The sequence below is a fragment of the Rhinoraja longicauda genome, chromosome 4, assembly GCF_053455715.1.
Source record: "Rhinoraja longicauda isolate Sanriku21f chromosome 4, sRhiLon1.1, whole genome shotgun sequence".
Classification (NCBI taxonomy): domain Eukaryota; kingdom Metazoa; phylum Chordata; class Chondrichthyes; order Rajiformes; family Arhynchobatidae; genus Rhinoraja; species Rhinoraja longicauda.
The window spans coordinates 47,406,831-47,421,295 of NC_135956.1; the positions used below are offsets into that span (position 1 = coordinate 47,406,831).

The 14,465-nt window shown below is 44.9% G+C and overlaps 1 long non-coding RNA gene across 1 annotated transcript in view; it reads right to left on the minus strand.

Moving 5' to 3' along the window:
• Window positions 1-263: 263 nt before the first annotated feature.
• LOC144592743 (uncharacterized) overlaps window positions 264-14,465 on the minus strand; it is a 49,055-nt gene continuing 34,853 nt past the window's right edge. The window contains exons 2-3 of the long non-coding RNA XR_013547174.1: window positions 12,145-12,317; window positions 264-2,819 (exon numbers count right to left, since the gene is read on the minus strand). This is a non-coding gene — a long non-coding RNA (uncharacterized LOC144592743). The remainder of the gene's footprint in view (window positions 2,820-12,144; window positions 12,318-14,465) is intronic.

The window sequence follows — 14,465 nt, forward strand, 5'->3', positions numbered from 1 at the left end:
AAATGTCTTCTACATATCGTAACCCCATGATGGACTATTAGTAGCTTCAGACTCCGCACAGCCTGACATGGAACCAACTCCACTTTCCATGTCGCACACATCAAGCCCAGACTGTAACCCTCTTTTATAATAAGAGTACAAAGACCATCACATCATGCTGCTGCTCTGCTCTATAACTCATCGGTGTCATGCTGGGTGCTGGCAGTAGCCTGTTGTGCTATTTGTCTTTAGCGCAGTTGTGACACTATAGCACAGTCCATAATTTGGCAGCTATTTACCGTGACATTTCCTTTCAGTGCAGCCATAACACTCACTAGAACCATTATTTGGTACAATTTACCATATAAATTGCTTTGTCGCACATCAAAGTTAGCAGCTAGCTACACTAGACAGCTCAACGAGAGAAATATGTCCACCAGCTTTAGTCAGTCTCTCTTTGGTAGGCAGTGGATTGAGCTGATAGGAACCAATTAACCAGGAGCAATGTTTAATACATTTCTTTCTAGGTAGTATAGTATTGCATAGATGCAGTTTCCAAAAAAAAAACTCTTGGTAAATTATATTGCACATTTTAGCATAATGTTTTTATAAACATAAACATAAATATATTTATGTGCATGTATTCCATGCAGAAGTTCGTATGCTGGCGTATTTTTCTACAATTGTACACATGGATATTTTTTCTTGGCTCTATGCGTGGGTACTTTCCCACATGCTTTTTAAGTGTTAATATTTTCCTGCAGGCTCATGCATGGCAATGTTTCTCAGATGGAAGGACAGATATTTTCCTAAAGATATATTTTATATGGGGTATTTTCCAACAGATTTACTGAATGTTCAAATATTCTGCTACGAATGCTTTGTGGTATGGGTATTTGCCTGCAGTAGTTGTGTGTGATGATGCATTTCTACAGATGCACATCATGATATTGTCCTAAATATTGTTTTCTCTGTGTGGATATTTTTCATACAGATTATTTCTGTGTTTGAAGAACTACAGATGTTGTTGGGAATGAATATTTTTCCTGCAGATGTGTGTGTGTGCTTATGTATGTATATATGTTCCTACAGACGTGTGTGGATTGATATGAATGCATGTGGAGAGTTCCCAACAGATGTCTTGTGTGTGAATGATTTCCTACAGGTATTTTTTGTTTGTGGATATTTTTCTTCGGATGGTTTTATGTGAGAATATTTTACTTTTATTTTGGGGTGTGGACGTTTTCCTGTATCTGTGGTTATTTTTCTGCAGATGTGTATGAAATCAGTTAAAAAAAAACCAAGTCAGTTTAGTACAATAGGGATTCACACAGGCTTTGCTTCCTCTTTTTTTCGTCAAATTTCACTGTGATGTACTTCACTCTTTTATTCACATTATACCAGCATAAATCCACTTTACCAAAACTGCATGAACACTTGCAATGCAATAACACAGTTGATTTATCTTCCCACTATCTCAGCAAAACTGAGGCTCAAATTGAGCTATTGCTGTATATTATCGAATCTTGGGAAAAGGTACTCCGCAGTGCTTCCTGTTGGAGCTTGCATTATATATTTTTCTCTTTTTTTTCCACACGATTAAAATAATGGATGGGTCAACAGATTTAAAACAGCTTGAAAGGCCTGAAAAGGAGAGTTTATAATTTGTGTAGGTGTTTAAATATCCACTTATTGCCTGATACGACCCTGCCCTCATGCCGTATTATTCCTGTTCTGCTGTAGGCTCTTTACGCTAAGTAAAGCCAATGCCACTATTTTTGGAGGTTTTCTACTCATGAATTAACATTTCATTACGGCATCCTGCTCACTGGCTGAGGTAACCCAGTTACAATTTTTCCACTGTTTCTTCCTGAATAAAGGGAATCGACAGCTCGGTAAATAGGTTCCAGGCCACATATTGTCCCTTGGGAGCCGGGTTTCTCTGATCAACTTCACACACCAGTTCACCTTTCTCGCACATGTCCACAACCCCCTCACTCTAGCTCAGTGGAGTTTAGTTTAGTTCGGTTTATTATTGTCACGTGTAACAAAATACAGTGAAAAGCTTTGTTTTGTGTGTTATCCAGTCAAATCGTACCATGAGTACAATCACACACGTAAAAGAGTGGAACAATTGTAATGGATAATTGATCCTCTTCTGGGGTTGTACGCCATGTTCTGGCGCCATCTTCCAACTTCAAGTCTCAAGTCTCTAAAATCAAGATTGATCTTAGCCTCAGGAGATATTGGCCTAAGTGAGTGTAATGGGGAAGGAAGAGTCCACAAGCACTGATGGATTTTTGGAGTAACTTTGGGGGGAATGTCCTGCCCGGGATTCTCAATCCACTTTGAAAGCTCGCGATTAAGTCAGTGACAAGATGGCAATTCTCCATGTCCTCACCCATTGATTTGCAAACAATCTCCATCACTATTGGGGGTCTCCTTTCAAAGTGTATTCATCTCCATAGTTAATGGAGTGCTAGTACCCCATGGACTTCACTCATTGATTGTTCTCCTCCAACAAGCAAATCTCAATTACATGGCAAGTTGGCCAATGCCACTGGTAATCATTGTCAGGAGAAATTGGTTCCCTGAGCACCTGGAGGGTAATGCATTAGTGGCATTGATGGCAGATAGCGTGAGGGACCTGACGTAAGCCACCAGTGGTCAAAATCATATATTCAGCCATCTTTCGTGAAGACCAGAGGTGGAGCAAGCAGAGTTGGTTAAAGTAGTCAATCCCACTTTCTGAGCCCATCGAAGCCAATGTCAGATGGTGGTTGCAGGGTGACATCGCATTTGGAATACGGCTGATGTCAAGTGTGTTGATGCCATGGAATCTATACCAAACAGAAAAAAAAGCTGTTAGTTATCTGATTTTCACTGGACTAAAAAAATCACTGGTAAGGATTTAAACTGGTGCATTTATAACTACACTTTGAACAACAATTGTGTGCATTGTGTGTATGATTTGTTCAATAACTGATGTTGAACTACACCAGACACGACATGATATACCCTAATTTTAACCTCGAGCATATTGCTAACTTTGTCCCTCTTACAATTGCACAGCCCAAAGCTCTTAAATTTTCGTCCTACACCTCTCTTTCCTCCTTGAAGACTTAGACAATAGGTGCAGGAGTAGGCCATTCGGCCCTTGGAGCCAGCACCACCATTCACTGTGATCATGGCTAATCATTTTCAATCAGTACCCAGTTCCTGCCTTCTCCCCATACCCCCTGACTCCACTATCCTTAAGAGCTCTATCTAGCTCTCCCTGGAAAACATTCAGAGAATTGGCCTCCACTGCCTTCTGAGGCAGAGAATTCCACAGATTTACAACTCTCTGACTGAAAAAGTTTTTCCTCATCTCCGTTCTAAATGGCCTACCCCTTATTCTTAAACTGTGGCCCCTTGTTCTGGACTCTCCCAACATTGGGAACATGTTTGCTGCCTCTAACGTGTCTAACCCCTTAATAATCTTATATGTTTCAATAAGATCCCCTCTCATCCGTCTAAATTCCAGTGTATACAAGCCTAGTCACTCCAGTCTTTCAACATATGACAGTCCCTCCATTCCGGGAATTTACCTAGTAAACCTACACTGCACGCCCTCAATAACAAGAATATCCTTCCTCAAATTTGGAGATCAAAACTGCACACAGTACTCCAGGTGCGGTCTCACTAGGGGCCTGTACAACTGCAGAAGGACCTCTTTGCTCCTATACTCAACTCCTCTTGTTATGAAGGCCAACATTCCATTGGCTTTCTTCACTGCCTGCTGTACCTGCATGCTTCCTTTCAGTGACTGATGCACTAAGACACCCAGATCTCGTTGTATGTCCCCTTTTCCTAACTTGACACCATTCAGATAATAATCTGTCTTCCTATTCTTACCACCAAAGAGGATAACCTCACACTTATCCACATTAAACTGCATCTGCCATGCATCCGCCCACTCACACAACCTGTCCGTCACCCTGCAACCTCATAGCATCTTCCTCACAGTTCACACTGCCACCCAGCTTTGTGTCATCTGCAAATTTGCTAATGTTTCTTTTAATCCCTTCATCCAAGTCATTAATGTATATTGTAAATAGCTGCGGTCCCAGCACCGAGCCTTGCGGTACCCCACTAGTCACTGCCTGCCATTCTGAAAGGGACCCATTAATCCCTACTCATTGCTTTCTTTCTGCCAACCAATTTTCTATCCATGTCAGTACCCTACCCCCAATACCATGTGCTCTAATTTTGCCCACTAATCTCCTATGTGGGACCTTGTCGGCTTTCTGAAAGTCAAGGTACACTACATTCACCGGCTCTCCCCTGTCCATTTTCCTAGTTACATCCTCAAAAAATTCCAGAAGATTAGTCAAGCATGATTTCCCCTTCGTAAATCCATGCTGACTCAGCATCCTGTTACTGCTATCCAAATGCTCCGCAATTTTGTCTTTTATAATTGACTCCAGCATCTTCCCCACCACTGATGTCACACTAACTGGTCTATAATTTCCTGTTTTCTCTCTCCCTCCTTTCTTAAAAAGTGGGATAACATTAGCTACCTTCCAATCCACAGGAACTTCCCTTGAACATGATTCTTTGACCAAATCCTTGATCACTATTATTCCACCGACCTGTTCAAAGCGAGTATGAACTTGGGGGCCATGGTTTTCATGCTCCTGTGCCCTCTTCCCGATGGTAGTAATGAGATGAGAGCATGGCCAGGGTGGTATGAGTCACTGATGATATTTGTTTCCTTTTTAGACACGCAATGCTGGAGTAACTCGGCAGGTGATGTAGCATCTCGAGATCCGAAAAGTCACCCATTCCTTCTCTCCCGAGATGCTGCATGACCCGTTGAGTTACTCCAGCATTGGGTGTCAACCTTCGATTTTAACCAGCATCTGCAGTTTTTTTACACACTTTGTTTCCTTTTTGATGGACTGGGTAATGTCTACCACTCTCTGCAGCCTCTTTCATTCCTGGAGTTTGAGTTATTGAACCAGGCCATGAAGCAATTAGTCAATATGCTATCTGCCATGAATCTGTAGAAATTCAATAGAGTATTCAACGACATACCAAATTTCCTCAATCATCAAAGGAAGTAAAGATGTTGATGAGCTTTCTTTATAATGGAATCACTGCTGGACAGATCTTCAAACTCTCCCAGCCGACTGTGCCTGAACCCCTCTGTCAGTGGATCATCAACTTCCTGACGGACAGGAAGCAGCATGTGAGGCTGGGAAACCACATCTCGGACCCGCAGACCCTCAGCATAGGAGCTCCGCAAGGCTGCGTACTCTCTCCTCTCCTTTACTCTCTCTACACAAACGACTGCACCTCCACAGACTCCTCTGTCAAGCTCCTCAAGTTTGCGGATGACACAACCCTGATTGGACTGATCCAGGATGGGGAGGAATCTGCCTACAGATGGGAAGTGACACAGCTGGCGTCCTGGTGCCATCGCAACAACCTGGAGCTCAATGCTCTCAAGACAGTGGAACTAATTGTAGACTTTCAAAGAGATCCCCCTCTCCTCCCCCCACTCACCATCAACAACACCATAGTCACATCTGTGGAGTCATTTAAGTTCCTTGGAACCATCATCTCCAGGGACCTTAAATGGGGGGCCACCATCGACTCCACAGTAAAAAAGGCCCAACAGAGGATGTACTTCCTGTGGCAACTGAGGAAACACAATCTGCCACAGGCAATGATGGTCCAATTCTATACTGCTACCATTGAGTCCATCCTCACCTTCTCCATCATGGTCTGGTTTGGCTCAGCCACCAAGCACAACATCCGGAGGCTGCAACGGATCGTTCGGACAGCTGAAAAGGTTGTTGGCTGCAACCTTCCCCCCATTGACGAACTGTACACTGCAAGGGCCAGGAAGTGAGCGGGCAAGATCATCTCTGACCCCTCTCACCCTGGCCACAAACTCTTTGAAGCACTTCCTTCTGGAAGGCGACTCCGGACTGTCAAAGCAGCCACAGCCAGACATAAAAACAGTTTTTTTCCACAAGTGATAGTTCTACTCAATAAACAATGTCTGTAGTCTCTTTTTTGCTCTGGTTTATTTTCACCATTTTATGTTTAGACCATAATGGTGTATCCTTATTGTTTTGATGTGTTTATTGTTTTGATGTATTTATGTTTTATTCTTAATTGTTAACTGTATGTTTGTGTTGTCATTTGTGAGCGGAGCACCAAGGCACATTCCTTGTATGTGTACATACTTGGCGAATAAAACTTATTCATTCATTCATTCATTCATTCAGAGATATGCGTGCCCAGGAAACTGAAGCTGTTGCGTCCCTCCACTGCTGTCACATTGATGAACATTGGTTCATGGATCTTCAGCATTCCCTTCCTGAAGACAACAACCAGCTCCTTCCTCTTGCTAATGTTGATCGCAAAATTGTGCTTTCTTGGAAAACCACCAGCATCCACAAAGACTCTTCACACCCCTGCAACAGTCTGTTCGAACTCCTTCCATCGGGCAGACGATACAAGGCCTTCTACGCCCGCACCTCCAGACTCAGGAACAGCTTCATCCCCAGGGCCATAACTGCTATGAACCGGTCCTGCTGAGCCGGATGGTCACATCGCACAGTGATCCGGCACAGATCTACTTGCACTTTATTCTGTTTTAAAACTTTTATAATTTGTTTCATTGGGTTGTTTAAATTAATACTGACTAGCTAATTAAATTATTGCATCGTATGGGAGGCGCATTCCCAATCTCGTTGTACCCCTGTACAATGACAATAAAGATATATTGTATTGTATTGTATTGTATACTTTCAATGTGGTTGGTCCAGGTTAAATTGTTAATGATATTTATGTCTATGAATGAAGCTCTTGGGCTCTCCACCATGGCACTATTGATGCTGACTGGGGCATGTAAACCACCACGTTTCATGAAGTCATAACTAGTTCTTTCATCTTGCCAACATTGAGGGATAGGTTATTGTCTGGACACCATGTTACCAAGTTCTCTGTCTCTTTCCTGTACTACATCACATAATTGTTCAAGATTGTGCCTAATAGGGTGCTGGCATCTGCAAACATGTCAATGGAGTTAGAGTAGAATTTGGCCACAGTCATGAATCTGTGAGGAATATAGTAAGGGGCTGAGAATGCATTCTGCAGGGCACAGTTGCTGTGAATTATTGTGGAGGATATCTTGTCACCTATCCTCGCTGATTTTAGTCTATGGGCCCGGAGGTGGAGGGGGGGTGGGAGAGAGGAGAGGGTGCCAGACCAATGCAGGAGAGGTTTTGGGGAGTTTTAAGGGGGGTTCAGGGGGGGGGTGGAGTGGGTGGGGGGGGAGGGTGGGATGGAGTGGGTGGGTGGGGGGAGGTGGGGGGATAAGGGGGATTGAGTGGGTGTAGGGGGGGAGTGGGGGACATGAGTGTGCTAGACCAATGCAGGAGAGGCTTTGGGTCCATAGCTCGCTCTGGCTGCAGCATTGGCGGCACGGGGCCGAGGTGAGTGACACCCTCTCCCCTTCCCTGTCCCCCCTCGCCCGCCCACGGCCCTGGGGGACACTCCCCGTCCGGCAACGGGCTTCGTCAGCTGGGGAGGGTTGCCAGACGGGGAATGTCAGTTGAGGGAGGATTGCCCCAGGAGAGGCCCGCTGGAGAGCTTTGGACCCAACGGGTCCTCCTCAGTCTTGTATATATATTTAAACATACGATGTATTGGCTACATGAATATATCAAGCAATCCCATCTGTTATGTTATGTTAGATTAATCACTCTAAAGTGCATTGCTACAGTGCATATTAATTTCCACTTTTGTATATTGTGCTAAATGTACACATTATGCTATCCATTTATTACTTTATCTTTGAGACTGCTGGGGAACATGACAAGGGGGCCGCGTACCTTTGTGGAAACTCCCTGCTTTGAGGCACTTTGCAGCATCTTCTGCAGTATTAAAAGTGAGGGCTTCATTGCTACATCTCATCTAAACCTTTCTCCTGGCACTCCTGGTTAAGTTCATAATACTTTCCTTTTCAGGGGCGTATCTACGGAAAAAATCGCCTATGGCAAGCACTGAAATTGCACCCTGTCCAAAGATCTGACACCCGGTTAACCGCCTTAGCCTGTGCGGTGGAAGGGTTTCCAGGAGAGTTGGCCTGCGGTTCGGAAAGACCGGGGCTGCCGCGTCAGCAGAGGGTTTTGACGGCGAGTTTGTGAAGCAGGGACCTAAGCCAAGGCGGGCGGTGGGAAACACCAAAGCGGCAGGTCTGAAACAAGAGTGGACGTCTGCCATCGGCCAGGTCAGTGTGTGAAGAAGCGAGGCCGGGCATTCAGTCTCCAAGGGACATTTTTCCCTACGGAATCATTCCAGGGTCGGGGTTAAACACTCATTGCCTGCGGCCGTGGCAGCAGATAGCCGCCTCCGACCTTGCTTGCCTGCTTTATTTATATTTTAGCCGAGCCAAGGGATTATTTTTACAATCAAGGGATCTCTGGGCGTGCGTTTCCCGGTGCCGGCCATCAGCAGGTGCACGCGTCGAGGCAATGCCTGCACGGAGATGGTTTCCACCCGCCGCCTCAATCTGTGTTTATGTTTCAATTGCACAAGCCTTCGACCTGGAGGCCCGCTACATCTACTCACGTCAGCCTCCATACACTAAATACATTTTGCAAGTAATAACTGGTGAGGGTGACCGCCGATCTGCGTAAATGTCCTAGCTAACCGAGGACTCTGGGATTCCCGAAGTGGCATTGGGATGCTCTGGGATTGTTTGGCTCTGGGATTCCCGAAGCGGCATTACGGGTGACTATGACCAGCCAAGCCCTCCGTTTCTTCCTCGACCGTAGAACCAGCCAATCCCCATCGACCAACACTCTCCTCCGCCTAGCAGAGCTGGTTCTTACCCTCAACAACTTCTCCTTTGACTCCTCCCACTTCCTCCAAACCAGAGGCGTAGCTATGGGCACTCGCATGGGCCCTAGCTACGCCTGCCTCTTTGTCGGGTACGTCGAACAATCCCTGTTCCAGACGTACACTGGCCCCATCCCCGAACTCTACCTCCGCTACATCGACGACTGCATTGGTGCTACCTCTTGCACCCATGCAGAACTCACTGACTTCATACACTTCACCTCCAATTTCCATCCTGCCCTTAAATATACCTGGACTATCTCTGACATCTCCCTCCCGTTTCTGGACCTCACCATCTCCATCACAGGAGACAGACTAGTGACAGACATTTACTACAAGCCCACCGACTTGCACAGCTATCTGGACTACACTTCTTCCCACCCGGTCCCCTGCAAAAAGTCTATCCCCTACTCCCAATTCCTCCGTCTACGCCGCATCTGCGCCCGGGATGAGGTGTTTCAGACTAGGGCTTCCGAGATGTCCTCGTTCTTCAGAAAACGGGGCTTCCCCTCCTCCATTATAGATGAGGCTCTCACTAGGGTCTCTGCTACATCCCGCAGCTCTGCTCTTGCTCCCCCTCCCCCCACTCGCAACAAGGACAGGATCCCCCTCGTTCTCACCCACCCCACCAGCCAGCGGATCCAACATATCATCCACCAACATTTCCGTCACCTACAACGGGACCCCACCACTAGCCATATCTTCCCATCCCCTCCCCTCTCTGCGTTCCGCAGAGACCGTTCCCTCCGTAACTCCCTGGTCCACTCGTCCCTTCCTACCCAAACCACCCCAACCCCGGGCACTTTCCCTTGCAACCGCACGAGATGCAACACCTGTCCCTTCACCTCCCCCCTCAACTCCATCAAAGGACCCAAACAGTCTTTCCAGGTGAGACAGAGGTTCACCTGCACCTCCTCCAACCTCATCTATTGCATCCGCTGCTCTAGATGTCAACTTATTTATATCGGCGAAACCAAGCGCAGGCTCGGCGATCGCTTCGCTGAACACCTGCGCTCGGTCCGCATTAACGCAACTGATCTCCCGGTGGCCCAGCACTTTAACTCCCCCTCCCATTCCCAGTCTGACCTCTCTGTCATGGGCCTCCTCCAGTGCCATAGTGAGGCCCGCCGGAAATTGGAGGAGCAGCACCTCATATTTCGCCTGGGCAGTTTGCAGCCCGGTGGTATGAACGTCGACTTCTCCAACTTCAGATAGCTCCTCTGTCCCTCCCTTCCCCTCCTCCTTCCCAGATCTCCCTCTATCTTCCTGTCTCCACCTATATCCTTCCTTTGTCCCACCCCCGACATCAGTCTGAAGAAGGGTCTCGACCCGAAACGTCACCCATTCCTTCTCTCCCGAGATGCTGCCTGACCTGCTGAGTTACTCCAGCATTTTGTGAATAAATCGATTTGTACCAGCATCTGCAGTTATTTTCTTACACATGGTGCGGGTGTTTGGGATGAGAATGCCTACAGTCCCATTCTTTTTTCATTCTCGGAGGATGGCTTGTCTGACTTTAATAGAAACTGCTCTGTGGCTCCCCCTTCCAATGGCGCCCAGGACACTGCCATACCTGCCATACCCTAGATACGTCACTGCTCCTTTTACATGTAAAATCATCGACGATTACAATATACCATCCACTTTCCACAACTTTTTTGCTCCTCTCCTGCTTTAGACTTGCATCCAGCAACTTCTCATTCATGGAGATTTCGATGTACATCTGAACTTCCCATCCTTCTTCAACTGCCTTCTTTCTTGGCTCAACTCACATTAAATGCAAACTTACTCATTTGTCACTCCCAACAAAGGAAACCAAGACACTCCATTACCTCCCTTACATTTTATTCAATCCCACGCTCCCCATGCCCCCCCCCCCCACACACACACACACACACACACATTAGCGCATAAATATGGAGCCGAAATGATCTGTTTTAAAACAGCTCAAAAGTTAACAATAAAAGTTTGGAAAGCTTTTTGATTTTATGGAACATTTACCAGGCAGTGTTTGCTCTTCCTTTCTTCGAAAAATGATTTAATCTTCACCCAGATCTCGAGGCTGGATAAACAATCTCTGGATGGAAGGTATTTGGAACTCTCTGTGTGAATGAAAAGTTAATAGACCAGAAGTATGGACACAAGATTTGTAGCTGTAATGTTATTGAAGAAAGTCAAATATTAGGGCACACATTATGGTGTAAATTTTTCCTCATAACTAACTTTTTATTGATTGATATTGTATAACATGGTCTGGCTTTAGATACTAAATCATTGAACGAGTATGTAGCACGATAGCTATTTTACTGGACTAGCGTCCAGAGGCTTCGATTATTGATCCGGAGGCGCAAGTTCAAATTCCAGCAAAACAGTTAGAATTTAAATGCAGAAACAAGGAACTGCACGTGCTGGTTTACAGAACATGACACAAAGTCCTTTGTGTAACTCAGCGGGTCAGACAGCACCTCTGGAGAACATGGTTAAGCGATGTTTCGGGTCGGGATGCTTCTTCAGACTTCAGATTTAAATGCAAGTGCTTCCAAAATTCTCGAATAAAAAGGCAGTGCAAGCAATGTTGAATGTAAAGATTGTTGCAGACTCTTGACTTCAGTCTGAAGAAGGGTTCCGACACAACACAGTGTCTGTCCATTTCCCTCCACAGATGCTGCCTGACCTATTGAGTTCCTCTAGCAGTTTGTTTTCGCTTAAGGGATGGAAGACCAGCTCCTGGCCATATACTACAACCTTAGACAATGTGATTTGCTCCCCTCTCTAATACTGTAATATTTAATGAAACATATAAGGTTATAGAAGGCAAATACAGGTGGAAGAATCCAAAGATAGACACAAAAAGCTGGAGTAACTCAGTGGGTCCGACAGCATTGCTGTTTCTGGAAGAGTCCAATTCAATTCTTTTTTGCATAAGGCACATCATTTCCCTTTCCCTTTCAATTATTTCTTAAATAGTTCTAGGTAATTTCTCTCCAAAGCTACAACTCACTGTGTTTGTCACTCTTTGTATGAAGAAGGATTTTAACATAAAATTAGCCTTTTATAAGTGTCATGCCTCATTCTCCATTTTTGTCAGGTTTTTGGTGCTTTCCCCAACACCAACCACCCTCTGTGGCAGGGTTTTATTTGGTAATTCCTCCTGTTACGTGCCTTGGGATGTTTTAATGATGTTGCAACTGTCCAAGTGCAAACTATTGTGCAAATGTGTTTGGAACATCTTCCAGACCAACTGTTCCAAACCATCTTACTAACCTTGTTCAGTTGTTCCTTCTCAAGGACGAAACGGTCAGAAGCTTCTCCGGTTCTTTTTCCTGACTTCTTTTTTCAGGCCTCTTTGAACAACAGCCTTTCATGGATGGAAATCCACCACAATGTGCAGGTGATTGGAGTTGGATGCTCTATTTGAGGCTCATCCTGGTGAGATACTACACAAGAATGGGAAAAATACACAATCAGGAAACCTGAAATAAAATATAAAGTGCTGGGAATATGAGCCAGTTGGGCTGTGCCTGTGTGGAAAGAAACAATGGTTTGGGCCAAAGATGTGTTCATTCTGGTGCTTCTTTCTCCACAGATGCTGCCTGATTTGCTGAGTGTATCATTTTTTCCCCTGTTTTTTTGTCCATGAATGACTTCTTCAGCTTTGCATCTTTGAATAAATCATTCACTATTTCATTTAGTTCATGAGTTGCAATTTTGTAGTGTTTGGAAATACTGACATTCAAGTCCTTTAAATAGAAGAGGGGGGGAAATCTATTTTGTAATAAGTTACAAAAGGGAGGGTGCATAGAATCAGGCAGAGGAATAGACACAGAGGGAGATGAGGAACCAAGATTAAATACATATGTTTTGTTGAATAAACTATCACTAGTAAAAACTACAGGGGGTATTGATGGTTTAAACCTGCAGTTTATCCATGCAAACTGACACACTTTAATTTCTCCTGCAGCAGAAACTCTCTTTGCTAAATCCTGCAGTTTCTGAAACACAAGAAACAAAAAGAAGATTCCTGTAGTGGAGGGGGGTGGGGTGGTTTTGGTGGTGGGGGGGGGGGGGGTTTGTTGCACGGGTTGGGCGGATGGATCCTGCCCTGGCGACTCCCTGAAACCCCTGTCATCAGATCAGTGGTCTCTGCCTCTTCTCTCAAATAAGCTGTGATCCTAGGGGAGCTATCAGGATATCGGAAAGCTGCATAAATCAAAAAGCAGTTGAGGAATATGGCCTTGTCTCGACAGAAACTGACAGAAAACAGAGACGGAATTGCAGAGTTGGAGGAGTGGCTGTCTGGCATGAAACCTGATTAACTACCTTGAAGGCAAATTGATGCGCTGTTTAAAAAAAGGCAGCAGTGGTTTGATAACAAAATAGATGATTTGGGAAATTATTCTGGCAGGAGCCATTTCATTTTAATAAGCTTGCCAGTGTGTGAGTATCATGTGGTCTGTCTTTAGGTTTCCCTAAGTGAGGTTCGGGGATCATCGTTAAAACCTCCAAAACTGGGTACAATACTCATCTCCATCACGGGCGTAACCCACACGACAAGGAACACAAAGGCAGGATAAAAGAAAGTTTTTATTTAAAATATCAAGAGCGTAAGCTATGTTTAAATGTCTGTCAATGGTAGATTGATGTTCAAGTGGCTGTATTAATGTAAATGGCAAACTAATGCTTTGAAGTTCTTTGTAAACCGACAATTTGATTTTAGAATATATATCAAAGACTATACAATGCCAGGCTATGATGTTTACGGCACTATTGACATCTACAACAGTGTGAGACTAGAGAGTGTGCCCATGGAAATGGGAGGTGGAATTCTGCCCAAAATAGTCTCTGCTCTGTTTATGCATGAGGTTCCTCCCATACTCCTCTCCCAGCTACCTGCACGACCTTGTATTCCTTTCTACTCTGTGTAGTTATTGAGCAAACCCTTACTGCACCTTGTGCATCGTAAATACTTTTGTTCCAACCTCAGTCGCACTAAAGTTAGAACACAATGATCAAGGCTGACACTCAGTGTATTCTGACCATCTGCCACACTGTCTTAGTGCCATCTTTCAATTGGAGATTGTAAACAAGACCATGCATCCTTTATGGGGTGGACAGGAAAGATTCCATTGCACTATTTTAACGGGCTTCCTGATGCCCTACTCAAAGGTTATCCTGTAGCCAACATCTCTAAAGAACAGATTGTCTGTTCGTGCTTCTATCTATTTCCAGCATCACGCTGTGTCCAAAAACTACCTGTTAGCTGCGATGTTCTTTGGGCTTCCCGAAAGAGATGTGAAGGGCAGCCAGAAAACCCCTCCAGGAGTTAGCTGAATCCTCATGGATGCCAGGGATCAGGAGGAAGCAATTCGGTCCCTCAACCCTGGTACTAAATTCTTGGTTTATTGCCATCACCGTCTCATTTACCATCCTTATTTCTTACCCAACAAAAGAAACTGTCAATCTCTGTTCTGGAATTTTCAACAAATCATAGTGCCCACAGTTTTTGCAAGTAGAGAATTCCAGATTTTCCATAAACTTTGTACTTTCTGATGCACCATTGAATGTCCTGCCGAAAATTCTCATAG